The sequence below is a fragment of the Mus caroli genome, unplaced genomic scaffold, assembly GCF_978045245.1.
Source record: "Mus caroli unplaced genomic scaffold, Mus_caroli_1 scaffold_9, whole genome shotgun sequence".
Taxonomy (NCBI): Eukaryota; Metazoa; Chordata; class Mammalia; order Rodentia; family Muridae; genus Mus; species Mus caroli.
The window spans coordinates 89153732-89170100 of NW_028227264.1; positions in this window are offsets into that span (position 1 = coordinate 89153732).

The window sequence follows — 16369 nt, forward strand, 5'->3', positions numbered from 1 at the left end:
CCCTGCCTCCCCTGTCTCCGCTCTGTCCCTAGTTCAGGTTAAAATGTCTTAAGATGGGTAATAGGGTAGATTCTATTACAAGAAGAATTGGAGGAGGGGGAGGAAGAGAAAAGGGAAGAGGATTGGGGGGGGTGTATGTGTGTGTACAAGTTTGTGTGGTGTGTTTCCATGTTTGTGTAGGTACAGCTGTATGTACACACGTCAGAAAAGCTCAAAGCTAGAGGTTAGCCTTAGGAGTTGTTCCTGCGGAGCTGTCCTTGTTTTTGAGACAAGGTCTCTAAATAGACCCTGGTGCTTTGTGTTTCTCTTATCTCTTCAGCTGTGAAATTAGGAGCACCCACCACCAAGCCTGGCTTTTTAATGTGTGTTCAGGAGATCCACCTTAGATTTGCATGCTTAGAAAGTTATCATCTCACTAGCTGAGCCTTCTCTTTCCAGCCCCAGAAGGGTGGACTTTTATTTCTGTCCTTTTGCCAAGAGCATCTTATAACTTATGTGTTGGTAATGAATGCTACTTCTAGTTCTTCCTAGTCAAGAAAGGAAAGGCTTAGATTCTTGGATTCTGCACACAAAACATCTAGAAATCATGTTCTCTATATTTCAACTTTTTCTTTCTGACATGCTTTAATTTCATATTTTACTGGGGTAGGGGGAACTAGTTTATCTCTACTAAACATGAGTCTATTTTTTGGAGTGATAAAATGGCCTGGGATTGGATGATAGCAGTGATTGTACAATGTTGCCAACGCACCAAGAAACACTGAATTAAACATTTTGACAGAATTCTAGTGAGCAAACCTAATCCTTTGCAGACCATGTGAGAATAGCTATCACAGGATATTTGAACACACTGTGAACCTCTGAGATTGTGTTACTTGCTGAAAAAGAAAAAGAAAAAGAAAAAGGGAAAAGAAAAAGAAAAAGAAGAAAAACCTGTTTCTAGTTGTGGTATGGCTCAGCCCTGGCACATAACTTTAATCCAAGAGCTTTCTGTTTATTGTAAACAGGATTACATTGTCAACCATAGGTCATAGGCAGAGCAAGCATTTAAGTGAGATAGGCAGGAGGTGTAAGTGAACTTTCCTCTTGTATATACAACACAGACACTTTTGCTTCCTCTGGTGAAGAAGGGCTGTGAATGCAAAGCATTTAAGTATCTCTGCTCTAAATATTAGTCTTCCTTGGAGTCTCTTCCAGCTCTTCTTCCTTCTCTACATACCTTCTTTAGGCACCCTGTATGTTCTTAATTCTGTGACGATTTGATGAAAGAAATGCAGTAAAGGTTGTAACCATTAATGAAATATGGCTACATCCCACCTGACTGCCTTTGGTGGTTAGAATGAAAGTAGCCCCCATAGGTTCATAGGCAGGGGCACTATTAGGAGACATGTCTGTGGTGGAGTAGGTGTGGCCTTGTTGGAGGAAGTGTGTCACTGGGGGAGGGGGGCTTTAAGGCAGTCTATAACAATATATATAGCTAATAAGCTTTCTTAAATTGTCATCAAAAGAAGACAGATTACGCTTCCAAATAAAGGGTCAGTGTATGTGATAATTCTCAGGTTAACACATACTAAGGGTAATGCAGTCGGCATAATAGAGTAAATTTCTGCTCTGAGTCTCTAGATAACCCTGGCTATGTTGGCTTTTAAAATGAGAAAGTATATCAGTTCCTCAGAAAACATAAAGCTTCTCGGTATAAATATTCAAAAGTGCTCTCCATGATAGTGTTAGAGTAAATACATTAAAAGTGTATGTGTGATATATCCTCCATGGTAGCTTTAGAGCACTGGTTCTCAGCCTTCCTAATGCTGGGACCCTTAATACAGTTTCCTCTTGTTGTGGTGGCCCTCAACTATAAAATTATTTTGTTGTTACTTCATAACTATAATTTTGCTACTGTTAGGAATTAAAATGTAAATATCTGTGTGAATAACAGGTTTACATTGCTGCTTTATGTGTTTTTAGTTTGGACCCAAACAGAAATATATTTTCTATAATATATTTTCTACAATGTAAAAACATGACTTGGGGCATTTTCTTTATTTGCACCTATCGATCAATTTAAATTAATTATTCTCACTCTTAATAATTGTCTAGAAATGGAGTAATTTTGTTATATTGAACATGTGTTTTCATTTGTTCCTCTTGACAGTTGAATTGCTTTCTTTCTTAGCTGTGAAGGAAACAACAAACAGTCACATCTCCTCAAATGGATCTACCTTCCGATCTTTGAAAATACTTTAGAGCCTCCAGTTGAAGTGTAAACTTCCCAGCTAAGTGAAGAAGAAGATCTTGTCATTTCTAACACTTGTGTAAAAAGAGAGGTTATTCAACCTCAAGTGAGTAGTCAAAATTATACACTGTCAAATAATTTATAACTAAAAGATCTCCTATTTATTTGTTCTTGGTACCTTAAGATATGAGAACACATCTATTGTATAAGCTGATGGCCCCATCTCTAGTGTATGAATTGACTGAATTTTCAGATAGGTGCATGCCTTTAATCCTAGCCTTTAATCCTCCTTGAATTCTCAGAACGGAAAGGCAGGCAGGTTTCTATGAGTTTGAGGCCAGCCTGATCTATACAGCAAGACTTTTTCAACAAAGGAAAGAGGAAAGGGGGGGGGGGGCGCCGCGGGGGGGAGAACAGCAACAAGAAGAACAAGAAGGAAGAGGAAGAGGAGGAAGAGGGAGGATAGATGGAAAGAAAGCAAAGGGGGCAATCGGAATTTTTATTTTTCTCTAACAGAGCCAATACTGGTAACAAAGGATGAGACCATTAGAAATCGGTGTTCCATTATGTGCCCCCATTCTCTCCCATGCTATCTGAATTCATCGTTTCACTTTATGATGCTAAAATGATTTGTGCGGGGCTGTGGGTGTGGGGGAAAGAGGAGAGTGGGAGAGAACCCGTGTTCAGCAAGAGTGCCAGTGCTCTGGGAGGACGCAGAAAGACTGCTGCAGGCTCTCCACGAGGCCCTGGATGAGTATCTGGCTGTGGAAAGCCAGGGAATCCCAGATCAGCATGGGGGGTGGGGTGGGGGTGTGGACAAGGGGCAGCCTTAGGTACCAGGTTTCCAGCCTCCAGCATCCCATGCTGGATACAGTGGAGGAGCTGAGAACAGGGGGGGGCGGGGGGGGGCAGGGCGGCACTGAACCCCGGGCGAAGGGAGGAGAGGGCAGGGGGATAGGGCGCTGAGTGGTTCCCACACAGGTGAGAGTCCTTGGTCTGGTCTTGGCTGCATCCGCAGGAAGGCCTTCTGGCAGGAGGTTAGACGCAGCTCATTAGGAGAAAGCCTATCCCATCGTTCAAGCATGACAGGCCTTGATAAGCAGAAACAGTCTATGGTTTTAGAGCTTTATTGTAGAAAGGCAGGGAGAAAGAGAGAAGGTAGAAAGAGAGAGACCAGCCATGGCTACGTGGAGAGAGGGGGAAGGGAAAGAGAGGGCTAGAGAGTAAGAAAGGTAAAGCCTTAAAGAGAGCAAGGAGGGGCCAAGCAGCCCCTCTTATAGTGGACTGGGATATCAGGTAACTATGGGGAGGAGGATACCTGGCTATAGTCAGGTAACTGTGGGAGTTAAGTCTAGCCAGAATGCCAGAAGCTTGGGACATTGTCTGCATGACTTATAGTCACCGAATTATGGAGTTGGGAGCTCTGTGGTTTCAGGCACTTGATTCTGGGAACATGGCTCGCCTTTCTGTCCCTTGTAGAGTTTTCTACTGGGTCACCGGAACAAGCACCATTCAACCAAAATAGGCTGCCTATCACAGTCCCACAGATTTGAACATCACAGTTTTTTTAACCAGGTTATTTATTCCCTTTCTACAAAATGTCTTGTGCATAGTGTAAGAACATCACCTTTCAATAAAGTGCTGAATGGCCTATAGCAAGACAGGAGAGGAGAGAACGTGAGACATCCTAGAGAGAGAGAGAGAGAGAGAGAGAGAGAGAGAGAGAGAGGAGATTCCACCACCAGGAAATGGAGGAAGTCAGAGGTATGAAACTGAGGAGAGGTAACCAGCCACATGGCAGACATGGAATAGTATAAACGGATTAATTGAGACACGAGCTAGTTGAGGAACAACCCTAGCTTAAGGCCTAGGTATTAACCATAAATACCTAGCCATCATGTCATTATTCAGGAACTGGGGCAAACATAGAAAAGACCAAATGGTTGCAGTCCACAGTCTAGTAAAGGAGATAGACATGAAAAAAAAAAAAAAAAAAAAAGCAGTGTAGTCTAATGAAGCTGCCATTAAAATCAGCCCATGGACAAGAGTCCCAGGGAGCCCTGTAACTGAACATTTTCCATTTCTCTAGTAAACGGGGGATATGGGAACCTTGGCTTTGGTTGGTATTCCAGCAGAGTGTAAATACAATGCTCTCCCCATGTGAACCAAATGAGGAATAAGCCCCCAAAGCTGGGAGGCCATAAGCTTCATACCCAGGAAGGGTGTGGTGACTGAGGACTTGTGGGGCCATGTAGTTATCTACCATTCTGCTCACACACGGCAGATTTCTCTATTACAGAACAGGACAAGAACACCCCAAACAAAGGGCTGAGTCTTCCCTGCCTCTGAGTCAGGGATAGCATAGGGGTACTAAAAACAAAGGGTTTCAGGTGCCTCTGAAGTCTGGTTTCATTACCATCTGGTTGGAAAGGGAAGGTTGTCTGAAAGAGAAGGCAAACTGCCCTTACCATCTTTCTTAGTTAGGGTTTCTATTGCTGGGAAGAGACACCATGATCATGGCAACCCTTATAAAGGACAACATTTAATTGGGGCTGACTTACAGTTCAGAGGCTTAGTCCATTGTCACCATGGCAGGAAGCTTGGAAACATACAGACCAGCACAGTACTGGAGACTGAGCTGAGAGTTCTACATCTTAGTCCAAAAGCATCAGAAGACTATCCTACTGGGTGTGGCTGGAGCAGCTATAAGACCTCAAAGCCCTCAACGGGCGTGGTGGCACACGCCTTTAATCCCAGCAGAGGCAGGTGGATTTCTGAGTTCGAGGCCAGCCTGGTCTACAAAGTGAGTTCCAGGAGATCCAGGGCTATAAAGAGAAACCCTGTCTCAAAAAACCTCAAAGCCCACCTCCACAATGACATACCTCCTCCATTAAGGTCACTGCTCCTAATAGTGCCACTCACTATGGGTCTATGGGGGCTAATTTAAACTACCACACCATCCTAGCCTCATCTATTGATACTAAGATCTAGAGATGATAAGTCCCAAAGATCATACAAGATACACCATTTTCATCTGTAAGGAGAGGAGGGAAAGAGAAGGGACAGATACTCAAAGAAACATCTAAAGTTGGGGATATAGTTTAGAGGTAAGAGTGCATGCAGAACATGAATGAGGCCCCAGGTATGGTCTCAAGTAGAGAGTACATAAATATATATTAATATATATATATACATATATGTATATAATATAATATATATTTAATTATATTTTAATATATAATTAAATATAATACAAAATATTATACATTAAATATATTTATATTATATATTTATATGTAGTATAATTTAATATATTTCTATATTTAATTACATATAAAATATATTAAATGTGATATATTTATATTATATATTAATATATCATATCATATCTAATATATGATATAGTTAATATCTATTTTAGAGAAAATGTTTGAGGAAATACTCGAGTCAGAGTACAAATAAATATCTAGAAGACTGAGACTGGAAAGGATAAGAAAAGGCAGAGAAAACAGTAGGCAATATGCTTTGTTCTTTGCTCTACTGTTGTTTCTCCCTTCTTGTCCACTATGCACACGCACATACATCCCAAAGAACTATATGCTACCAAGTTTTAAATGGAACCTACCCGTGATGGTTTGTATATTCTCGGCCCAGGGAGTGGCACTATTAGAAGGTAAGACCCTGGGCTGGAGAGATGGCTCAGCGAGTAAGAACACTGACTGCTCTTCCGAAGGTCCTGAGTTCAAATCCCAGCAACCACATGGTGGCTCACAACCACCCATAATAAGATCTGACGCCCTCTTCTGGTGCATCTGAAGTCAGCTACAGTCTACTTATGTATAATAATAAATCTTTGGGCCAGAGCCATCAGGAACTGAGCAAGCGGGGCTGACCGGAGCAAGCAGAGGTCCTAAAAATTCAATTCCCAACAACCACATGAAGACTCACAACCATCTGAACAGCTACAGTGTATTCACATACATAAAATAATAAGTAAATAAATCTTTAAGAAGGTGAGGCCCTGTTAGAGTGGGTGTGGCTTTGTTAGAGTAGGTGTGTTACTATGGACATGGGCTTTAAGCCCTCATCCTACCTGCCTGGAAGCCAGTATTCTGCTAGCAGCTTTCAGATGAAGATGTAGAACTCTCAGCTCCTCCTGCACCATGCCTGCCTGGACACTGCCACGCTCCCACCTTGATAATGGACTGAATCTCTGAACCTGTAAGCTAGCCCCAACTAAATGTGGTCCTTATAAGAGTTGCCTTGGTCATAGTGTCTATTCATGACAGTAAAACCCTAAGACACTACTCTTAAGGAAAGTGATAAATACCAACCTATCTCAACCAGAGGAGGGTATCTCCAGGTTGGAAGGGCAACAAATGTAGACAAGGGAATGAAAGACTTCTGACAGAGTCTTTGAGTTACAGAAGGCCAGGGCATGGCTGGATCCTGAGACCTCATGTTACTGCAGTAGGTAGGCAAAGAGAAAACAATATGTATTAGGCTAAGTGATAAGTCTGGGCTGAGGGAAAGTTTGACACGGGTTGAGCATCTGTGACCTAAAGATCTGAAACGTTCTAAAACCTAAAAGTTAGAGATTGTCATGATGCACGAAATCTGGGTCAATATTCCCAAATTTGAAAAACTTCAAAAACCTAAAACACCTCCAGTTCCAAGCATGACAAACAAAGGGGGGGGGGGGGTGAACATGTCTCTTCTTTTCAGATAATAACAGAATTACATCCATGTCCCGGAAAGAAATGGAGAATCACCCATGGGATGGAAGAGAAAACATTAAACACAAGAAATAAATACTAAAACACAGTGGGCATCCAGATGTATGATGGTTATTTGGTCAGGGGGGAAAAAGCCATTTTCTTTCATTCACTCCGTCGTTAGTAAAATGTCCCAGAGTAGTGGTCCTCACCCTTCCTAATGCTGCTGCGACACTTTCATACAGTTCCTCATCTTGTGGGGACCCCCCCCAGCCACAAAATTATTTTCATTGCTACTTCATAAGTATAATTTTTCTATTGTTGTAAATTGTAATGTAAATATATGTGTTTTCCATAACCCCTGAGAAAGGGCCATTGGACAACTCCAGGTAGTGACCCACAGGTTGAAACCCACTGACTACAGCTATACCTAAATTGCTATTGCATCCCTGGAGAAGGAGCATGGCAGCTCCTGAATTTTATGACTATTACATCAAAACCTGACACTTATAAGTTGCAAAGGTAGGCCAAAAGCTTTGAAATAGCAGTTTTATAATCTTTCACCAGATTTTTCCTTTAAAAACTACTGTTGCTAATATTAATCTTTCCTTTTATAGTGAGGTACCGGAACAGTGGTCCTGAAAACTCTTGCCAATGCAGTCTTGCAAACCAAATCACTATTAAAAACACAGGCTGCACAACTGCTCCAGCTTCTGCTAGAGTGCCACTGTGAGCTTTTCAGTGTATCTCAGTGTTTTATCTGAGCACAGTGACTTCTAAACTTTTTATGTTAAGCAAAAAAGACAAATATCTTACTTAATTTACTAAGTACTTATAATGTGCGAAGCTTTAAGGAACATTGTCTCCTCATGCCCAGTCAAGAGATGGAAACACACTTAAAACAACCTTGGTATTTATATTGATTAATGTAGTTGATCAATTTCTTATGCATGACTAGGCATTGTTCTATGGGCTTAGAATATAATGTATCCGTGAATAAAATGTAAACATCCAAGCCCTCGGGGAATTTATACCTAAAGGAGGAAGGCAGATGATAAAAAGATACAAGGAGACCAACGGCAGGATGAAAAGTAATAAATGCCATAGATAAGGGGAAGAAAACAGCTTTTGCAATGATTTCGGGGTCATGGGGAAGGGATAGCTAGGAGCTTATAGTTGACTGGCGTGGCCAAAGTTGAGCTCAAGAAGAAACAAAGTCTGAGCAACTGCTGGAAGGGAAGAGCGTCCACCAAGCTGCTGGGGGCAAGGAGAATGGGTTAGAGTGGAAAGATTGTTTCCAGAGCAGAGATTCCCCCGTGTGAATGGTCCACCAAGCTGCTGGGGGCAAGGAGAATGGGTTAGAGTGGAAAGATTGTTTCCAGAGCAGAGATTCCCCCGTGTGAATGGGTATCGAAACCAGTAAGTAGCAAGGAACTGAAGGAGTGGTATAAGTGAGATCAAAAGGGGGCCAGTGGGCACCCAAGCCCCAGTGAGGCCCCTACATTCGGACCATGGGAGAATCCGAGAGACATGGTGCCTGATCTGGCTGTCGTTTATAAAGACAGCTCTGCCTTTACGTAGAGGGTAGCCAATAAAGGAGCCGGGATAATGACAATCACACATTTTAGGTAGCATTTAAGTGATAAAGGCAGAAGGTGTAAGTGAGCTTTCCTCTTCATATACACCACACAGATACTTCTGGTTTTGTTCTTTTCTTCTACTGTCCCTCCGTATTGTGAGTGGCAACATTGTAAAGAGGCATGTCGGTTCACATTTCATAGTACGCCACAATGAGAGAAAGGGAATTTGAGGTGAGCTGGAGGAAGTCGGGGCGTTGGATCCAGGAAGCAGGGTTCCTAGAGATTAGACAAGGGGGTGTTTCGGGAGTCTGAATTGGGAGTCTTTATACACACAGAGCGCAAGCACACTTCTGTTACAGGATATTTTACTCATATTGTCTTCTCGCCAGAACCATTTTCTTCCAAGCACACCCAAGACCCACTTCTTTACAATTGTTTGCACCTCTGCTCCAATGTTACCTTTCAGAAAGATGGAAGCTTCCTTTAGTGGCCAAAATAGCTGCTATCTTTACTCTAACCACTTGTCTTAGTTAGGGTTTCATTGCTGTGAAGAGACAACGTGACCAAGGCAACTCTTATAAAGGAAAGCGTTTCACTGCAGCTGGCTTACAGTTCCAGAGATTCATTATCATCAAGGTGGGAAGCGTGCAGGCAGACATGGTGCTGGAGGAGCTGAGAGTCCTACACCTTGATCTGCAGGCGGCAAGACTATAATTCCACAATGGAAGGAGCTTAAGCCTAGGAAACCTTAAAGCCCACCCCCACAGTGACCACTTTCTCCAACAAAGCCACACCTCCTTCTAATGCCACTCCCTATGGGCCAAGCATTCAAACACATGAGTCTGTGGGGACCATTCCTATTCAAACCTCCCCACCTCTGACCTGCTTTATGTTTTCCTTTGGCACATAAATCAGCACCTAAAATTACGTGTGTTGTGGGTGTGTTTTTCATTGTCTTTCTGTCCTCTGTGGCTGTAATTTCACTAACCTGCTTATTCATAGCCCAGAGCAGCACCTAGCACAAAACAATCACTCGATTTTTATAACTGAATTAAAGTGGATATCTGAAAGGCTAGGAAGGGACTATAAGAAAGGTATTTGGGGCTGGAGAGATGGCACAGCAGTGAAGAGCACTGACTGCTCTTCCAGATTGCGGTGTTCAATTCCCAGCAACCACATGGTGCCTCACTACCATCTGTAATGGAGATCTGATGCCCTCTTCTGGTGTGTCTGAACACAGCAACAGTGTACTCATATACATGAAATAAATAAATTAATCATTTAAGAAAGAAAGAAAGAAAGAAAGAAAGAAAGAAAGAAAGAAAGAAAGAAAGAAAGAAGAAAAAAGGAAGGAAGGAAGGAAGGAAGGAAGGAAGGAAGGAAGGAAGGAAGGAAGGAAGGAAGGAAGGGAAAGAGAAAGAGTATCCTGAGCTTTTGTCCCCACCCGCAAGAACACGCTCAGGACAACCGGAATCTTCTGCGGCAAAAGCTTTATTGCTTACTTCTTCATGAGCGAGAGGAGAAGAGGGGCGAATGGCAAAACCCTGTCCCTTTTATGGAGGATTGTCCTCTGCCTCGGACGTGTCGCTCCCTGATTGGCTGCAGCCCATCGACCGAGTTGTCGTCACAGGGAAGGCAGAGCACATGGAGTGGAAAACTACCCCGGCACATTCGCAGATTATTTGTTTACTACTTAGAACACAGGATGTCGGCGCCATCTTGTAATGGCGAATGTGAGGGCTGCTCCTCACAAAAGAGAAAGAGAAAGAAAGAGAAAGAGAAAGAGAAAGAGAAAGAGAAAGAGAAAGAGAAAGAGAAAGAGAAAGAGAAAGAAAGAAAAAGAAAGAAAAAGAAAGAAAAAGAAAGAAAAAGAAAGAGAAAAAGAAAGGTAGGTAAGTAGGTATTTGGGAGGAGGGGAAGGGGAGAGGGGTGGGGAAGAGGCAGGGGGAGGGATGTACCACTCAGTGGTACAGCCACAGTTGCTTAGCACACATGAAGCTCTAGATCTTAACCCCAGCAACAAAACTTTTAAAAGAAAGAGGGAAAGGAAGTATAAAATGAAAGGTAGCCTGGGATCCAGGGTGAAGGCACTGCCTATATACAGGCTTTGGCCCCGGTGACTAAGGAGTTGCCTCTGTAACCTAGTGAGCAGAGGAGCTATAGCCCCAGGCTAATGTTGCTATCCAGAATTTCTTTTGGTACAGCTGAAATTGGAAAGAGTATTGACCCAGTTTAATAAACATGTTTCAATGTATTTTAGAGCCACCATTTACAATAGACCATGTGATGATAATGTCAACTTCTCCAGGCACATAGCTTCCTCAAAATATGAATAAACTCTGTTTTTCCAAACAAGTGTTTCTTTACTACTTCATTCACCTAAGTTCAAATAGAATACATGGACAAAGACAGAAAGTCAAGTTTAAGAATAATAAAAATAGCCGGACGTGGTGGCACACGCCTTTAATCCCAGCACTCAGGAGGCAGAGGCAGGCAGATTTCTGAATTCAAGGCCAGCCTGATCTACAGAGTGAGTTCCAGGACAGCCAGGGCTACACAGAGAAACCCTGTCTCGAAAAAAACAAAAAACAAAAACATATTTCCTACTCTTTATATTCCCAGGTCTTCCACCACCCACCCCTCCCATCGGTAATCTTCCTCTACCATTTGACCAAAACTAAATGTATTTTTCCTATGTTGAATTCATGACAAGAAAAAAAAATCATATTGAGTTTTGAGAATCCCTGATTTGATGTTGACACAGTTACCTTATCAGACCTGGTTGGTATGAAAATGAAGAAGCTTCAGTGTGCAGAAGACCCAGATGTCAGGCATTGGCTCCTGCTTTCTCCCTTAGTATTATTACTAGTAGTGGGAGTGGGGAAATTTCATGTGGCTCAAAATGCTGAGTGTGCTATGCAACTGTGGCAGTTTGGCTAGGTTGCCTTGTTGGTGGAAGTGTGTCACTGTGGGGATAGGCTTTCAGAGCTTCCTCCTAGGAAGAAGACACCTTCTCCTGTTTGCCTTCTTATGAAGATGTAGAATGCTCAGCTCCTCCAGTACTATGCCTGCCTAGGTGCTGCCATACTTCCCGCCATGATTATAATGGACTGAACCTCTGAAAGTGTAAACCAGCCCCAATGAAATGTTGCCCTGATAAGAGTGGCCTTGGTTATGCTGTCTTTTTACAACCATGGAAACCCTAATGGAAGGCAGAAGTTGGTACCAGGAGTATCTCTGGAGAAACAGAAGTGTGAGGATGAATCTTTTACATATCTGGAATGGGCTTCATAATTTGTCATCACCTTCCAATTCACCAGTACCTTCAACTACTGAGACCTCTCCAGACACACTCTCCTGGGAGCTCGGAGAATAATGAAGGCCCGTGGTGGACACTATATTCCAAACTCGAAGAAGTAAACGCCTTTGGTTATCTTGACCCATCAATTGTGACTGGCAATGGATTAGTTGACCTGGTATAGGAAACTTGCTACCGCTTGGTGGGAAGTAAGGAAAATGATATTGCTGGCTCATTGCTCTTAGCATCTCTGGGTAAATTGATAAAGGAAAGGAACGAACTTCATGACAAAATTGAATGGCTCCAGATGCAAATCAACAATGTAAAGGTTTCTAAGTGTGTACTTGAAGAGAATCCTCCCTCCAGCAGCCATAGAGCTCAAGTTACAGAAAATCAAACCAAAGCCCTCATTATAAGGTTGCCTGAACTACAGCAAACATTCAAGTCTCAGCCTCAGAGGGTGGCAGTAGTTAAAGTAAGGATGTTAATTGGCAAAGAAAGGGATCCTGTAACTTGGGATGGGGATGTGTGAGAGGAGCCTATTGATGCTGAGAACTTAGAATCCTCAAGTTCTCAAGGCTTCACCTCACCTGAGGAAGTAGTACCCTCAGCCCCACCCCTTGAAATATTGCCCTTTCACCTAAGGAAATTAATCCTTCATTGTCTGAAGTGACAATGAAGTGTCAAACAGTGATTTTTCTCTGAAGAAAATACCAGGCAAGACAATACTGATGTTCCTCAAGGCTCACCAATGGTTGCCTCTAGACCTATCACCAGACTCAAAGCAAAGCAGGCCCCTAGAGGGGAGGTAGAAAGTGTAGACCATGAGGAAATACTCTAGGCTACTAAGGAGCTTAATGAGTTTGCTAATTTGTTCAAGCAGAAGTCTGGGGAATATGTGTGGGAATGGATTTTAAGGATGTGGGATAATGGTGGAAAGAACATAAAACTAGATCAGGCTGAGTTTATTGACCTGGGCCCTCTGAGTGGAGATTCTAGGTTTAATATGGAAGCTTGCACAGTTCAAAAATGTGTCAGAAGTTTGTTTGAATGGTTGGCTGAAGCATTTATCAAAAGATGGCCTACTGAAAAGGAGTTGGAGATGCCTGATATTCCCTGGCTTAGTGTTGATGAAGGGATTTTAAGACTCAGGGAAATTGCAGTGCTAGATTGGATACACTGTGTAAAACCTAATCTCCACAATGGGAAGGCCCAGAAGATATGCCCTTCACCAATCCTATAAGAAGCAAACTGGTGAGAGGGGCACCAGCACATATGAAGAGTTTTGTTCTTGCTCTTTTCCTTGTGCCAGACCTTAAGGTTAGAGATGCTGTTGCTCAACTGGATGAATTAAATGCAATGGGTTTAATTGGACCCAAGGTAGCAGGGTAATCGAAGTTATTATAATGGGCAGTATAGACAAAACTATGTTCGTAATCACCTAACTCATAATGGTCAGCACAGGTGAGGTGAATTTTATACTGGCATGACTTGTATGGACCTTTGGTACTGATTAATCAGTCATGGTGTTTCCAGGCACCAAATAGATAGGAAATCTACTACATATCTGTTTGGTCTGTATAAACAGAAAAACTCCCAAACAAATGAAAGAAAGGCTACATTAGATCGTGGTAAAAGACAATCTTGGCCAGTGAATCAATTTCCAGACTTGAGCCAATTTGCAAACCCAGAACCCCTTGAAGGAAAGGGTGGCCAGGTTGCCCTGAGGAAGGATCTTGATAAGACAACTAAAAGTTTTGCTCTTAGCCTGTCTCCAGTGTTTCCTCAGAGGGACCTATGGCCTTTTACAAGGGTAACTGTACACTGGGGGAAAGGAGATAACCAGACTTCCCGGGGTCTGCTGGAGACTGGCTCTGAACTGACACTGATCCCAGGAGATCCCAAGAAACATGGTGGCCCTCCAGTTAAAGTAGGGGCTTATGGAGGCCAGGTGATTAATGAAGTTTTGGCTGATGTCCAACTCACAGTACATCCAGTTGGTCCTCAAACTCATCTCGTGGTCATTTCCCCAGTTCCAGAATGTATAATTAAGATAGATATACTTAGAAGTTGGCAAGATTCTCACATTGGTTCCCTGACCTGTGGAATGAGGGCTATTAGGGTTGGAAAGGCTAAATGGAAGCCTTTAGAGCTACCTCTGCCAAAGAAAATAGTGAACCAAAAGCAGTTCTGTATTCTTGGAGGAACTGCAGGAATTATTAGTGCCACCATCAAGGACTTGAAGGATTTGGAGATGGTGGTTCCCACCACATCTCCCATTAAATCTCCTATCTGGCCAGTGAAAAAGACAGATAGATCATGGAGAATGTTAAGTTGACTAAGGTAGTAACTCCAATTGCAGCTGCTGGACCAAATGTAGTTTCCTTACTTGAGCAGATTATGTCTCCTGGTCTACAGAGAAGGTTTAAGGCCAGCACTGAGAACCCATTCCTAATGGATACTTTAAAAAATATAACAGAGAGTTATCTGGCAATATTTTTCCCTAGGTAGTTTAATTATTTCAATTTCATCTCTTATTCAGTAATATTGTGAACTTGTTTCAATTCCACAATTGATTTTTATAAATTATCTCTATGCTTTATGTGGTATCTCTTTTCCATACATTTGGTTATTTAACATACATGAGCATGGATTGAAAATGCTCCTGATGGTGGTGGACCAGCCTGACACCATCTTATGAGTAGAAGCCATCTTATTACAATGTCGAAATAAATTCACTCCTATTTTCTGTAAAAATTAAATTTTACCAGGTCCTGATCCATTTTCAAGAATTTGACATGTTCCACACTTTATACTCCAGCCTCCACTCTGATAAGATGTTCTGCCAAATAATTTTGAAATGTTTTTGCCAAGTTCCTATATAATCAAAAAGCTTTGGAAACCACCCCCCCCCAGCCTTACAGTTTGGGGGCAGGGGCTAAGATAAACCCCACCTTCTCCTATGTCTGATGCTAGTATCTCAGACCCACATCAGGGAGATAGCCCTGTCTGACAGAAACTAAGACTTTCATAAATTGACCAAAGAATTTGGACAATGGTCTTTACTCTCTTCAGTGGGATTAACAATGGCTAGGACTCATCTGCCCCTTCAATTGTTCAATGGGAGAAGAGGCCCTTGGTATTGTGAAGGCCAGATGCCCAGTACAGAGGAATGCCAGGGCCAGGAAGCGGGAGTGGGTGGGTTGGGGAGCAGGGCAGGGGGATAGCATTTGAAATGTAAATGAAGAAAATATCTAATTAAAAAATGCCTTAGAGCTGGGAGTGGTGGCACATGCCTTTAATCCCAGCAGAGGCAGGCAGATTTCTGAGTTCGAGGCCAGCCAGGACTATACAGAGAAACCCTGTCTCGAAAAACCAAAAAAAAAAAAAAAAAAAAAGCCTTAAAATAAAAAAAGAAAGAAAGAAAAGAAAAGAAAAATAGGTGCTGCTCAGAGATAACGCAGAGGCTTTTTAGTTGTTGACTTTTGTCAATTCTCTTCCCCAGTTCTACTTTGGGTATGAGAGGAGGGAGTTTTGTTTTGGTTTTGTTTGGTTTTGCTTTCTTTTGTAAGGTTTCACACTTGCCAACCCTTGACAGACAAGGAGTTTTGAGAAACAGAAGGGAGAGATGACTCTTCATCTTCACCAGTTGGCGTTTTAAAATTAAAATTAAATTAATATTAACCCCAGTATCTCTCTGATACAAAAAAAAAAAAGGAAACTCATTAAGAATTTCAAAAGATACCACCCATAAGCTTTAAACTAACACTCCTGAGGCAAAACAGTATAAATTTGTAAACACAAACTGTTGCCTGGTAGGGGTGGTGATTCTGAGAGGGAGGATAGTCTTCAAACATGTTTGTAGAATCTTGTTTTAAAATATGTTGTTGTCTCTAAGAAAGAGTACAAGGTCTGGAGGGATGGATCAGCAGTTAAGAGCACTGACTGCTCTTCCAGAGATCCTGAGTTCAAGTTTCCCCAACCACATGGCCTGCGACCATCTGTAATGGGGATCCGATGCCCTCTTCTGGTGTGTATGGAGACAGCTACATATATACATATGTATATATCATATATACATATAAGGATCCACATGATCCTTTCAAATATACATATATGGATCCAGATGATCCTTTCAAATATACATATATGTGTATATACACATACATATATACACATATACATAAATCAATAATTCTTTAAACATTTAAAATAAGTGCAAGTTAGTCTTTGCCCCTGCTGAGTCATTTATGTTGTTAGCACTGCACACTAAATACTTATGGAGGGTATAGTACATTTCCTTAAGTCCCTTTTCCCATTTCTTGCCTGAGCTCTCTGGACAAAATGGAAATTTCCCTTAGGGTAATATTATTTCAAGCTATTCTCTTGAGGTAGGACTTAATGGCTGTGAATCACTGTAGTAAACATAGAGGATCAGAGGCCTGGAGAGATGGCTCAACAGTTTGGAGCTCAACAGTTGCTCTTTCTGAGGACCTAGGTTCAATTCCCAGCACCCACATGACAGTTTACAGCCATCTCTAAC